Source organism: Anguilla anguilla, chromosome 2, assembly GCF_013347855.1.
Source record: "Anguilla anguilla isolate fAngAng1 chromosome 2, fAngAng1.pri, whole genome shotgun sequence".
Classification (NCBI taxonomy): domain Eukaryota; kingdom Metazoa; phylum Chordata; class Actinopteri; order Anguilliformes; family Anguillidae; genus Anguilla; species Anguilla anguilla.
This window is the reverse complement of record NC_049202.1, coordinates 35191747-35202934: the sequence shown is the minus strand read 5'-3', so window position 1 is coordinate 35202934 and position 11188 is coordinate 35191747. Positions and strand designations below refer to the sequence as shown.

The window sequence follows — 11188 nt, the reverse complement described above, 5'->3', positions numbered from 1 at the left end:
GTAGTATTCTTTCTGTTTTAGCTTGCAAACATTTAAAAATCCAAATGGAACATCTTAAACAGTTAAGAAGAATTATTGTAAATATTTCAATGAATAACCCTGGAAAAGCAGAATGGTGCATCCGAAATTTGCTGCGCTCCTAACTCTGTGGTCAATAGAGCAAAACTGCCCTCTGCTACGTCTAAGCACCGTGCATTGTTTGATGAACTTGAAAACAATGCTGATTTTGCCGTTTTCTTGTGTCCAACCCCGCAGGCACAGACCGTTTTTCTGAAGCGTCGTCGCCTTTTCATATTCTTAGTATCCACGTAAATAACCATTGTTTTCGGCGCCCCAGTGGCCTGATGGATAAGGCACTGGCCTCCTAAGCCAGGGATTATGGGTTCGAGTCCCATCTGGGGTGAAGCTTTTTCTCTTTTGCTGTGAGCTCTGAATGTTTATAAAAAGGGCCTTAATCAATCCATGGGGGGAAAGTGGCAAAAGTAATAAAAACCTGATTGAGATTTGAAAGTTGATGTACTTTTGCATATCATATCATATCATACCAAACATTAAAGGTTGAAATTTTGTTCTCTTCTTGTCCACAGCAGAGTGGCGCAGCGGAAGCGTGCTGGGCCCATAACCCAGAGGTCGATGGATCGAAACCATCCTCTGCTATGTTTTCGGTTGCCAAGTGCCTAAACAAGAACAGAATTTCAAGTATGGTGAGATTGCTGTGATTTCCCCAATTGAAAAACTATTAAGTACAGTTTAGTGGTTGGAATAGACGAGCAGTGTTCGGCTAAATGGCCTGTTCTCGTCTTACGTTACTTTATGTTATGTTATGTTATTTCTACAGAACAATCAAAGCTTACATTTACCTATTTTTTCTGGTTTTGAATGGAAGGTACATTTTAAAATCCAAATATCACATATTTTAAAATTCAAATAGTGTAAAGAAGAATTATTGGAAATATTCCAATGAATAACCCTGAAAAAGGAGAATGGTGCATCTTGAATGTGCTGCGTTCCTAACTCTGTGGTCAATAGAGCAAAACTGCCCTCTGCTACGTCCGAGCACCGTGCATTGTTTGATCAACTTGAAAACAATGCTGATTTTGCCGTTTTCTTGTGTCCAACCACGCAGGCACAGACATTTTTTCTGAAGCATCGTCGCTTTTTCATATTTTTGGTATCCACGTAAATAGCCATTGTTTTCGGCGCCCCAGTGGCCTAATGGATAAGGCACTGGCCTCCTAAGCCAGGGATTATGGGTTCGAGTCCCATCTGGGGTGAAGCTTTTTCTCTTTTGCTGTGAGCTCGGAATGTTTATAAAAAGGGCCTTAATCAATCCATGGGGGAAAAGTGGCAAAAGTAATAAAAACCTGATTGAGATTCAAAAGTTGATGTACTTTGTCATATCATATCATATCATACCAAACATTAAAGGTTGAAATTTTGTTCTCTTCTTGTCCACAGCAGAGTGGCGCAGCGGAAGCGTGCTGGGCCCATAACCCAGAGGTCGATGGATCGAAACCATCCTCTGCTATGTTTTCGGTTACCAAGTGCCTAAGCAAGCACAGAATTTCAAGTATGGTGAGAGTGCTGTGATTTCCCCTATTGAAAATCACAACCTGAGCAAAATGCTGCTTGTAATTGAGTTCAAGATCTATGATTTCTACTCAACAATCAAAGCTTACATTTACCTATTTTCTGGTTTTGAATGGAAGGTACATTTTAAAATCCAAATATCACTTATTTTAACATCCAAATAGTACTGTAAAGAAGAATTATTGTAAATATGTCAATGAATCACCCTGGAAAAGCAAATTGGTGCATCTGAAATATGCTGCGCTCCTAACTCTGAGGTCAATAGAGCGAACCTGTCCTGTGCTACATTCAAATGCCGTACTTTGTTTGATGATCTTGAAACAATGCTGATTTTGAAATTTTGTTTCATCCAAGCCCGGTGCTTCTATACAGCAGAGTGGCGCAGCGGAAGCGTGCTGGGCCCATAACCCAGAGGTCGATGGATCGAAACCATCCTCTGCTATGTTTTCAGTTGGCAAGTGCCTAAGCAAGAACAGAATTTCAAGTATGGTGAGATTGCTGTGATTTACCCTATTGAAAATCACAACCTGAGCAAAATGCTGCTTGTAAGTAAGATCAAGATTTATGATTTCTGCTCAACAATCAAAGCTTACATTTACCTATTTTCTGGTTTTGAATGGAAGGTACATTTTAAAATCCAAATATCACATATTTTAAAATCCAAATAGTACTGTAAAGAAGAATTATTGTAAATATGTCAATGAATAACCCTGGAAAAGCAGATGGTGCATCCTGAATGTGCTGCTCTCCTAACTCTGAGGTCAATAGAGCAAAACTGTCCTCTGCTACGTCCCAGCACCGTGCATTTTTTGATGAACTTGAAAACAATGCTGATTTAGCCATTTTTTTGTGTCCAACCGCGCAGGCACAGACATTTTTCCTGACGCATCGTCGCTTTTTCATATTTTTGGTATCCACGTAAATAGCCATTGTTTTTGGAGCCCCAGTGGCCTAATGGATAAGGCACTGGCCTCCTAAGCCAGGGATTATGGGTTCGAGTCCCATCTGGGGTGAAGCTTTTTCTCTTTTTCTCTTTTGCTGTGAGCTCGGAATGTTAATAAAAAGAGCCTTAATCAATCCCTGGGGGAAAAGTGGCAAAAGTAATAAAAACCTGATTGAGATTCGAAAGTTGATGTAATTTGTCATATCATATCATATCATACCAAACATTAAAGGTTGAAATTTTGTTTTCTCCTAGTCCACAGCCGAGTGGCGCAGCGGAAGCGTGCTGGGCCCATAACCCAGAGGTCGATGGATCGAAACCATCCTCTGCTATGTTTTCGGTTGCCAAGTGCCTAAGCAAGCACAGAATCCCAACTATGGTGAGACTGCTGTGATTTCCCATATTGAAAATCAAACGTAAGAAAAACCTATCTGAGATTCAAAAGCTGATGTCGTGTTATACCAAACATAAAAGGTTATACATTTTTTTTTTTAATCTTCTTACGATGAATAGCGTAATTGCAATGTCACCAAACAATCCTGTGGTATTTTATTGATATTTCAACTGTAAAATACAAAAAATCGCAAACAGAGACAAAACCGTAGGAAAAGCAAAACAAGAAAGGAAATAGTAACAATAGAAAGTGCCAGAGGTTCGCAATTAAAAGGAGAAAAAAGATAAATAAATATCTTAAAGTGATTATGTGTCACGAGTCTCTATAACTTTGGAGTTATTGGAGCAAAGAATGTCTTGGTTGTCTTGTTTCAGCTCTTTTTCAAAAATGATAAAGAAAGGTTTTTGGTTTTTAATATTTACTTTTATGAATATGATATTTTGCCGAAATGACAAAAAGATTGATACAGTACTATTATTTTTTTTCCGCTTGCAAACATTTTAAATCAAAATAGTACATCTTAAAAAATAAAGAAAAAATCATCATAAATATTTCAAAAGATATGAGCTGCGCCTTTTACTCTGAGGTCAATGGAGCAAAACTGTCCTGCACTAGGTTCAAATGCTGTACTTTGTTTGATGATCTTGAAACAATGATGATTTTGAAATTTTTTCTATACTAACATACAGCAGAGTGGCGCAGCGGAAGCGTGCTGGGCCCATAACCCAGAGGTCGATGGATCGAAACCATCCTCTGCTATGTTTTCGGTTACCAAGTGCCTAAGCAAGAACAGAATTTCAAGTATGGTGAGATTGCTGTGATTTCCCCTATTGAAAATCACCACCTGAGCAAAATGCTGCTTGTAATTGAGTTCAAGATCTATGATTTCTACTCAACAATCAAAGCTTACATTTACCTATTTTCTGGTTTTGAATGGAAGGTACATTTTAAAATCCAAATATCACATATTTTAAAATCCAAATAGTACTGTAAAGAAGAATTATTGTAAATATGTTAATGAATCACCCTGGAAAAGCAGAATGGTGCATCTGAAATATGCTGCGCTCCTAACTCTGAGGTCACTGGAGCAAAACTGTCCTGTGCTATGTACAAATGCCATCCTTTGTTCGATGATCTTGAAACAATGCTGATTTTGACATGTTGTTGCATTCATGCCATTTTCTCTAGTGCAGCAGAGTGGCGCAGCGGAAGCGTGCTGGGCCCATAACCCATAGGTCGATGGATTGAAACCATCCTCTGCTATGTTTCCGGTGGGCACGTGCCTAAGTAAGCACAGAATCCCAACTATGGCTTTGATTTCTCCTATTAAAATCACGACCTGAGCAAAATGCTGTTTGTAAATTGATCTCAAGATTTATGAGGCTGAATATTGTACTATGCTTGCTAAGGTTGAAAAAGAACTAAGTGTAGCCAAAAGGCTCTATGAAATCAAATTAAAGAAAATGCTAAAAGAAATCCAAAGCGTTTCTTTCAATACTGTAGTAGGAAAAGGAAAGCTAAAGAGGAGGTTAAGGGCATTAAAAATAATGTCAGAGACCTGCTTTGTAAGAATAAGGGTAGTACTGATGCCCTAAATGGCTACTTTGTTGAGAGTTTTACCAGAGAAGAGGTTAGTAATAGGCCGGAAGGCATATTCAATACTCAGAATGTCTTGGCAGATATTGAGATAGGGGATATAGAAGTATTAGATTAATTACATAAACTAAAGGCAAATAAAGCAGCATGCCCTCATGACATATACCCAAGGGTACTAAAGGAGTTAAGTGAGATCATTTTTAAACCACTGGCAAGTATGTTTAGACAGTCTTTATAATCTGGAGAAATACCGAATGACTGGAAACAGGCTATTGTAATATCAATATATAAGAAAGGGGACCGTACTGATACAGGAAACTACAGGCCTGTCAGTTTAACGTGCATCACATGTAAAACACTTGAATCTATCATTAGAGACAAACTACAATTATTTCTTGTAAATAATAACATCCTAAGGGATAGCCAGCATGGTTTTTGCAAGGGAAGGTCATGCCTGACAAACCTTTTGAAATTCTTTGAGGAAGCTACCAAGTGTCTGGATGGGAGCAGGGCTTATGATATTATGTACTTAGATTTCCAAAAAGTAATTGATAAGGTACCACATGACAAACTCATTATCAAAATGAGGACAGTAGGAATTACAGGTGGCATTTCAGAGTGGGCTCAGAATTGGTTACGGGATAGAACACAAAGGGCAGTGGGAGGGATATTGTGGGAAGTGGAGTTCCACAGGGATCGGTGCTGGGTCCACAGCTCTTCCTCATTTACATAAATGACCTGGACAGGGACATTGAAAGTACACTAGTTAAATTTGCAGATGATACAAAACTGGGAGGTTTAGCCAACAGTTTGGAATCTACTGAAGTAATCCAAGAAGTTTTAAACAGAATCCAGAAGTGTGCAGAAACCTGGCAAATTAAATTCAATATAACTAAATGTAAAGTTCTACATGTGGGGAATAAAAACAAAGGGCAGGATTACTTTATGGGTGGTACAAAATTAGAATGTGCACATGTAGAAAAAGACTTGGGTGTAATAGCTGATCAAAGCATATCATGGTCTGGTCAATGTGCTGTAGCGGTAAAAAAAAAAAAAAACAAAGAAGCCAACAGGATTCTGGGGTACATAGCCAGGAGTATTGACTATAAATCTAAGGACATCATACTCACCCTATACAATACCCTTGTCAGGCCACACTTAGAGTATTGTGTGCAGTTCTGGGGACTGTACCACAAGAAACATGTAGGGGCGCTGGAAAAGGTCCAAAGACGGGCAACCAGATTGATTCCGGGTATAAAAGATAAGTGTTATGAGGAAAGGCTTGAGATGCTTGGATTTTATAAGCTTAGTAAAAGGCGACATAGGGGAGATTTGATTGAGGCTTTTAAATGTATTAAAGGGATTAACAAAATGAACTACAGGAAATTATTTAAGTTGAGTTCGGTTAGCAAAACGAGGGGGCATAAATGGAAACTGGCAAAGGGTAAATTTCACGCAGACACGAGGAAAAAATATTTCACACAGAGAGTAGTCAATGTATGGAATAGCTTGCCTGGACATGTAGTGGAGGCAGAAACACTGGGGGTATTCAAGGCCCGACTTGATACAGTGTTAGATACTATGTAGCTTTTAGGTAAACTATGCATTAAGTACAGTTTAGTGGTAGGAATAGACGAGCAGTGTTGGGCTGAATGGCCTGTTCTCGTCTTACGTTACTTTATTTTATGTTTTGTTATGTTACGTTATGTTATTTCTACAGAACAATCAAAGCTTACATTTACCTATTTTCTGGTTTTGAATGGAAGGAACATTTTAAAATCCAAATATCACATATTTTAAAATCCAAATAGTACTGTAAAGAATAATTATTGTAAATATGTCAATGAATAACCCTGGAAAAGCAGAATGGTGCATCCGAAATGTGCTGCGCTCCTAACTCTGAGGTCAATAGAGCGAACCTGTCCTGTGCTACATTCAAATTCCATACTTTGTTTGATGATCTTGAAACAATGCTGATTTTGACATTTTGTTTCATCCAAGCCCAGTGCTGTTATACAGCAGAGTGGCGCAGCGGAAGCGTGCTGGGCCCATAACCCAGAGGTCGATGGATCGAAACCATCCTCTGCTATGTTTTCGGTTACCAAGTGCCTAAGCAAGAACAGAATTTCAAGTATGGTGAGAGTGCTGTGATTTCCCCTATTGAAAATCACAACCTGAGCAAAATGCTGCTTGTAATTGAGTTCAAGATCTATGATTTCTACTCAACAATCAAAGCTTACATTTACCTATTTTCTGGTTTTGAATGGAAGGTACATTTTAAAATCCAAATATCACTTATTTTAACATCCAAATAGTACTGTAAAGAAGAATTATTGTAAATATGTCAATGAATCACCCTGGAAAAGCAAATTGGTGCATCTGAAATATGCTGCGCTCCTAACTCTGAGGTCAATAGAGCGAACCTGTCCTGTGCTACATTCAAATGCCGTACTTTGTTTGATGATCTTGAAACAATGCTGATTTTGAAATTTTGTTTCATCCAAGCCCGGTGCTTCTATACAGCAGAGTGGCGCAGCGGAAGCGTGCTGGGCCCATAACCCAGAGGTCGATGGATCGAAACCATCCTCTGCTATGTTTTCAGTTGGCAAGTGCCTAAGCAAGAACAGAATTTCAAGTATGGTGAGATTGCTGTGATTTACCCTATTGAAAATCACAACCTGAGCAAAATGCTGCTTGTAAGTAAGATCAAGATTTATGATTTCTGCTCAACAATCAAAGCTTACATTTACCTATTTTCTGGTTTTGAATGGAAGGTACATTTTAAAATCCAAATATCACATATTTTAAAATCCAAATAGTACTGTAAAGAAGAATTATTGTAAATATGTCAATGAATAACCCTGGAAAAGCAGATGGTGCATCCTGAATGTGCTGCTCTCCTAACTCTGAGGTCAATAGAGCAAAACTGTCCTCTGCTACGTCCCAGCACCGTGCATTTTTTGATGAACTTGAAAACAATGCTGATTTAGCCATTTTTTTGTGTCCAACCGCGCAGGCACAGACATTTTTCCTGACGCATCGTCGCTTTTTCATATTTTTGGTATCCACGTAAATAGCCATTGTTTTTGGAGCCCCAGTGGCCTAATGGATAAGGCACTGGCCTCCTAAGCCAGGGATTATGGGTTCGAGTCCCATCTGGGGTGAAGCTTTTTCTCTTTTTCTCTTTTTCTCTTTTGCTGTGAGCTCGGAATGTTAATAAAAAGAGCCTTAATCAATCCCTGGGGGAAAAGTGGCAAAAGTAATAAAAACCTGATTGAGATTCGAAAGTTGATGTAATTTGTCATATCATATCATATCATACCAAACATTAAAGGTTGAAATTTTGTTTTCTCCTAGTCCACAGCCGAGTGGCGCAGCGGAAGCGTGCTGGGCCCATAACCCAGAGGTCGATGGATCGAAACCATCCTCTGCTATGTTTTCGGTTGCCAAGTGCCTAAGCAAGCACAGAATCCCAACTATGGTGAGACTGCTGTGATTTCCCATATTGAAAATCAAACGTAAGAAAAACCTATCTGAGATTCAAAAGCTGATGTCGTATTATACCAAACATAAAAGGTTATACATTTTTTTTTTTAATCTTCTTACGATGAATAGCGTAATTGCAATGTCACCAAACAATCCTGTGGTATTTTATTGATATTTCAACTGTAAAATACAAAAAATCGCAAACAGAGACAAAACCGTAGGAAAAGCAAAACAAGAAAGGAAATAGTAACAATAGAAAGTGCCAGAGGTTCGCAATTAAAAGGAGAAAAAAGATAAATAAATATCTTAAAGTGATTATGTGTCACGAGTCTCTATAACTTTGGAGTTATTGGAGCAAAGAATGTCTTGGTTGTCTTGTTTCAGCTCTTTTTCAAAAATGATAAAGAAAGGTTTTTGGTTTTTAATATTTACTTTTATGAATATGATATTTTGCCGAAATGACAAAAAGATTGATACAGTACTATTATTTTTTTTCCGCTTGCAAACATTTTAAATCAAAATAGTACATCTTAAAAAATAAAGAAAAAATCATCATAAATATTTCAAAAGATATGAGCTGCGCCTTTTACTCTGAGGTCAATGGAGCAAAACTGTCCTGCACTAGGTTCAAATGCTGTACTTTGTTTGATGATCTTGAAACAATGATGATTTTGAAATTTTTTCTATACTAACATACAGCAGAGTGGCGCAGCGGAAGCGTGCTGGGCCCATAACCCAGAGGTCGATGGATCGAAACCATCCTATGCTATGTTTTCGGTTACCAAGTGCCTAAGCAAGAACAGAATTTCAAGTATGGTGAGATTGCTGTGATTTCCCCTATTGAAAATCACCACCTGAGCAAAATGCTGCTTGTAATTGAGTTCAAGATCTATGATTTCTACTCAACAATCAAAGCTTACATTTACCTATTTTCTGGTTTTGAATGGAAGGTACATTTTAAAATCCAAATATCACATATTTTAAAATCCAAATAGTACTGTAAAGAAGAATTATTGTAAATATGTTAATGAATCACCCTGGAAAAGCAGAATGGTGCATCTGAAATATGCTGCGCTCCTAACTCTGAGGTCACTGGAGCAAAACTGTCCTGTGCTATGTACAAATGCCATCCTTTGTTCGATGATCTTGAAACAATGCTGATTTTGACATGTTGTTGCATTCATGCCATTTTCTCTAGTGCAGCAGAGTGGCGCAGCGGAAGCGTGCTGGGCCCATAACCCATAGGTCGATGGATTGAAACCATCCTCTGCTATGTTTCCGGTGGGCACGTGCCTAAGTAAGCACAGAATCCCAACTATGGCTTTGATTTCTCCTATTAAAATCACGACCTGAGCAAAATGCTGTTTGTAAATTGATCTCAAGATTTATGAGGCTGAATATTGTACTATGCTTGCTAAGGTTGAAAAAGAACTAAGTGTAGCCAAAAGGCTCTATGAAATCAAATTAAAGAAAATGCTAAAAGAAATCCAAAGCGTTTCTTTCAATACTGTAGTAGGAAAAGGAAAGCTAAAGAGGAGGTTAAGGGCATTAAAAATAATGTCAGAGACCTGCTTTGTAAGAATAAGGGTAGTACTGATGCCCTAAATGGCTACTTTGTTGAGAGTTTTACCAGAGAAGAGGTTAGTAATAGGCCGGAAGGCATATTCAATACTCAGAATGTCTTGGCAGATATTGAGATAGGGGATATAGAAGTATTAGATTAATTACATAAACTAAAGGCAAATAAAGCAGCATGCCCTCATGACATATACCCAAGGGTACTAAAGGAGTTAAGTGAGATCATTTTTAAACCACTGGCAAGTATGTTTAGACCAGTGGTTCTTAACCTGGGTTCGGTCGAACCCTAGGGGTTCGGTGAGTCGGTCTCAGGGGTTCGGTGGAGCCTCCGCCGCAGAGGTCCACCCCTCAGTCTAGTCTGCAGTTAGTGGGCAGTAGGGTTCGGTGAATGAGCATATGAAACTGGTGGGGTTCGGTGCCTCCAACAAGGTTAAGAACCACTGGTTTAGACAGTCTTTATAATCTGGAGAAATACCGAATGACTGGAAACAGGCTATTGTAATATCAATATATAAGAAAGGGGACCGTACTGATACAGGAAACTACAGGCCTGTCAGTTTAACGTGCATCACATGTAAAACACTTGAATCTATCATTAGAGACAAACTACAATTATTTCTTGTAAATAATAACATCCTAAGGGATAGCCAGCATGGTTTTTGCAAGGGAAGGTCATGCCTGACAAACCTTTTGAAATTCTTTGAGGAAGCTACCAAGTGTCTGGATGGGAGCAGGGCTTATGATATTATGTACTTAGATTTCCAAAAAGTAATTGATAAGGTACCACATGACAAACTCATTATCAAAATGAGGACAGTAGGAATTACAGGTGGCATTTCAGAGTGGGCTCAGAATTGGTTACGGGATAGAACACAAAGGGCAGTGGGAGGGATATTGTGGGAAGTGGAGTTCCACAGGGATCGGTGCTGGGTCCACAGCTCTTCCTCATTTACATAAATGACCTGGACAGGGACATTGAAAGTACACTAGTTAAATTTGCAGATGATACAAAACTGGGAGGTTTAGCCAACAGTTTGGAATCTACTGAAGTAATCCAAGAAGTTTTAAACAGAATCCAGAAGTGTGCAGAAACCTGGCAAATTAAATTCAATATAACTAAATGTAAAGTTCTACATGTGGGGAATAAAAACAAAGGGCAGGATTACTTTATGGGTGGTACAAAATTAGAATGTGCACATGTAGAAAAAGACTTGGGTGTAATAGCTGATCAAAGCATATCATGGTCTGGTCAATGTGCTGTAGCGGTAAAAAAAAAAAAAACAAAGAAGCCAACAGGATTCTGGGGTACATAGCCAGGAGTATTGACTATAAATCTAAGGACATCATACTCACCCTATACAATACCCTTGTCAGGCCACACTTAGAGTATTGTGTGCAGTTCTGGGGACTGTACCACAAGAAACATGTAGGGGCGCTGGAAAAGGTCCAAAGACGGGCAACCAGATTGATTCCGGGTATAAAAGATAAGTGTTATGAGGAAAGGCTTGAGATGCTTGGATTTTATAAGCTTAGTAAAAGGCGACATAGGGGAGATTTGATTGAGGCTTTTAAATGTATTAAAGGGATTAACAAAATGAACT

General features: G+C 38.7%; 10 non-coding genes across 10 annotated transcripts; all 10 read left to right on the top strand.

Moving 5' to 3' along the window:
- The first annotated feature begins 330 nt into the window (after positions 1–330).
- trnar-ccu lies at positions 331–403 on the top strand. Its single transcript has one exon. It is a non-coding gene; the product is annotated as a tRNA-Arg (tRNA).
- A 182-nt stretch (positions 404–585) lies between these two features.
- On the top strand, positions 586–657 carry trnam-cau. Its single transcript has one exon. It is a non-coding gene; the product is annotated as a tRNA-Met (tRNA).
- A 544-nt stretch (positions 658–1201) lies between these two features.
- On the top strand, positions 1202–1274 carry trnar-ccu. The gene has a single exon. It is a non-coding gene; the product is annotated as a tRNA-Arg (tRNA).
- Positions 1275–1456: 182 nt separating this feature from the next.
- Positions 1457–1528, top strand: trnam-cau. The gene has a single exon. It is a non-coding gene; the product is annotated as a tRNA-Met (tRNA).
- Positions 1529–1960: 432 nt separating this feature from the next.
- trnam-cau lies at positions 1961–2032 on the top strand. Its single transcript has one exon. It is a non-coding gene; the product is annotated as a tRNA-Met (tRNA).
- A 498-nt stretch (positions 2033–2530) lies between these two features.
- trnar-ccu lies at positions 2531–2603 on the top strand. The gene has a single exon. It is a non-coding gene; the product is annotated as a tRNA-Arg (tRNA).
- Positions 2604–3614: 1011 nt separating this feature from the next.
- On the top strand, positions 3615–3686 carry trnam-cau. Its single transcript has one exon. It is a non-coding gene; the product is annotated as a tRNA-Met (tRNA).
- Positions 3687–6540: 2854 nt separating this feature from the next.
- On the top strand, positions 6541–6612 carry trnam-cau. Its single transcript has one exon. It is a non-coding gene; the product is annotated as a tRNA-Met (tRNA).
- A 432-nt stretch (positions 6613–7044) lies between these two features.
- On the top strand, positions 7045–7116 carry trnam-cau. The gene has a single exon. It is a non-coding gene; the product is annotated as a tRNA-Met (tRNA).
- A 498-nt stretch (positions 7117–7614) lies between these two features.
- trnar-ccu lies at positions 7615–7687 on the top strand. Its single transcript has one exon. It is a non-coding gene; the product is annotated as a tRNA-Arg (tRNA).
- Positions 7688–11188: the final 3501 nt, after the last annotated feature.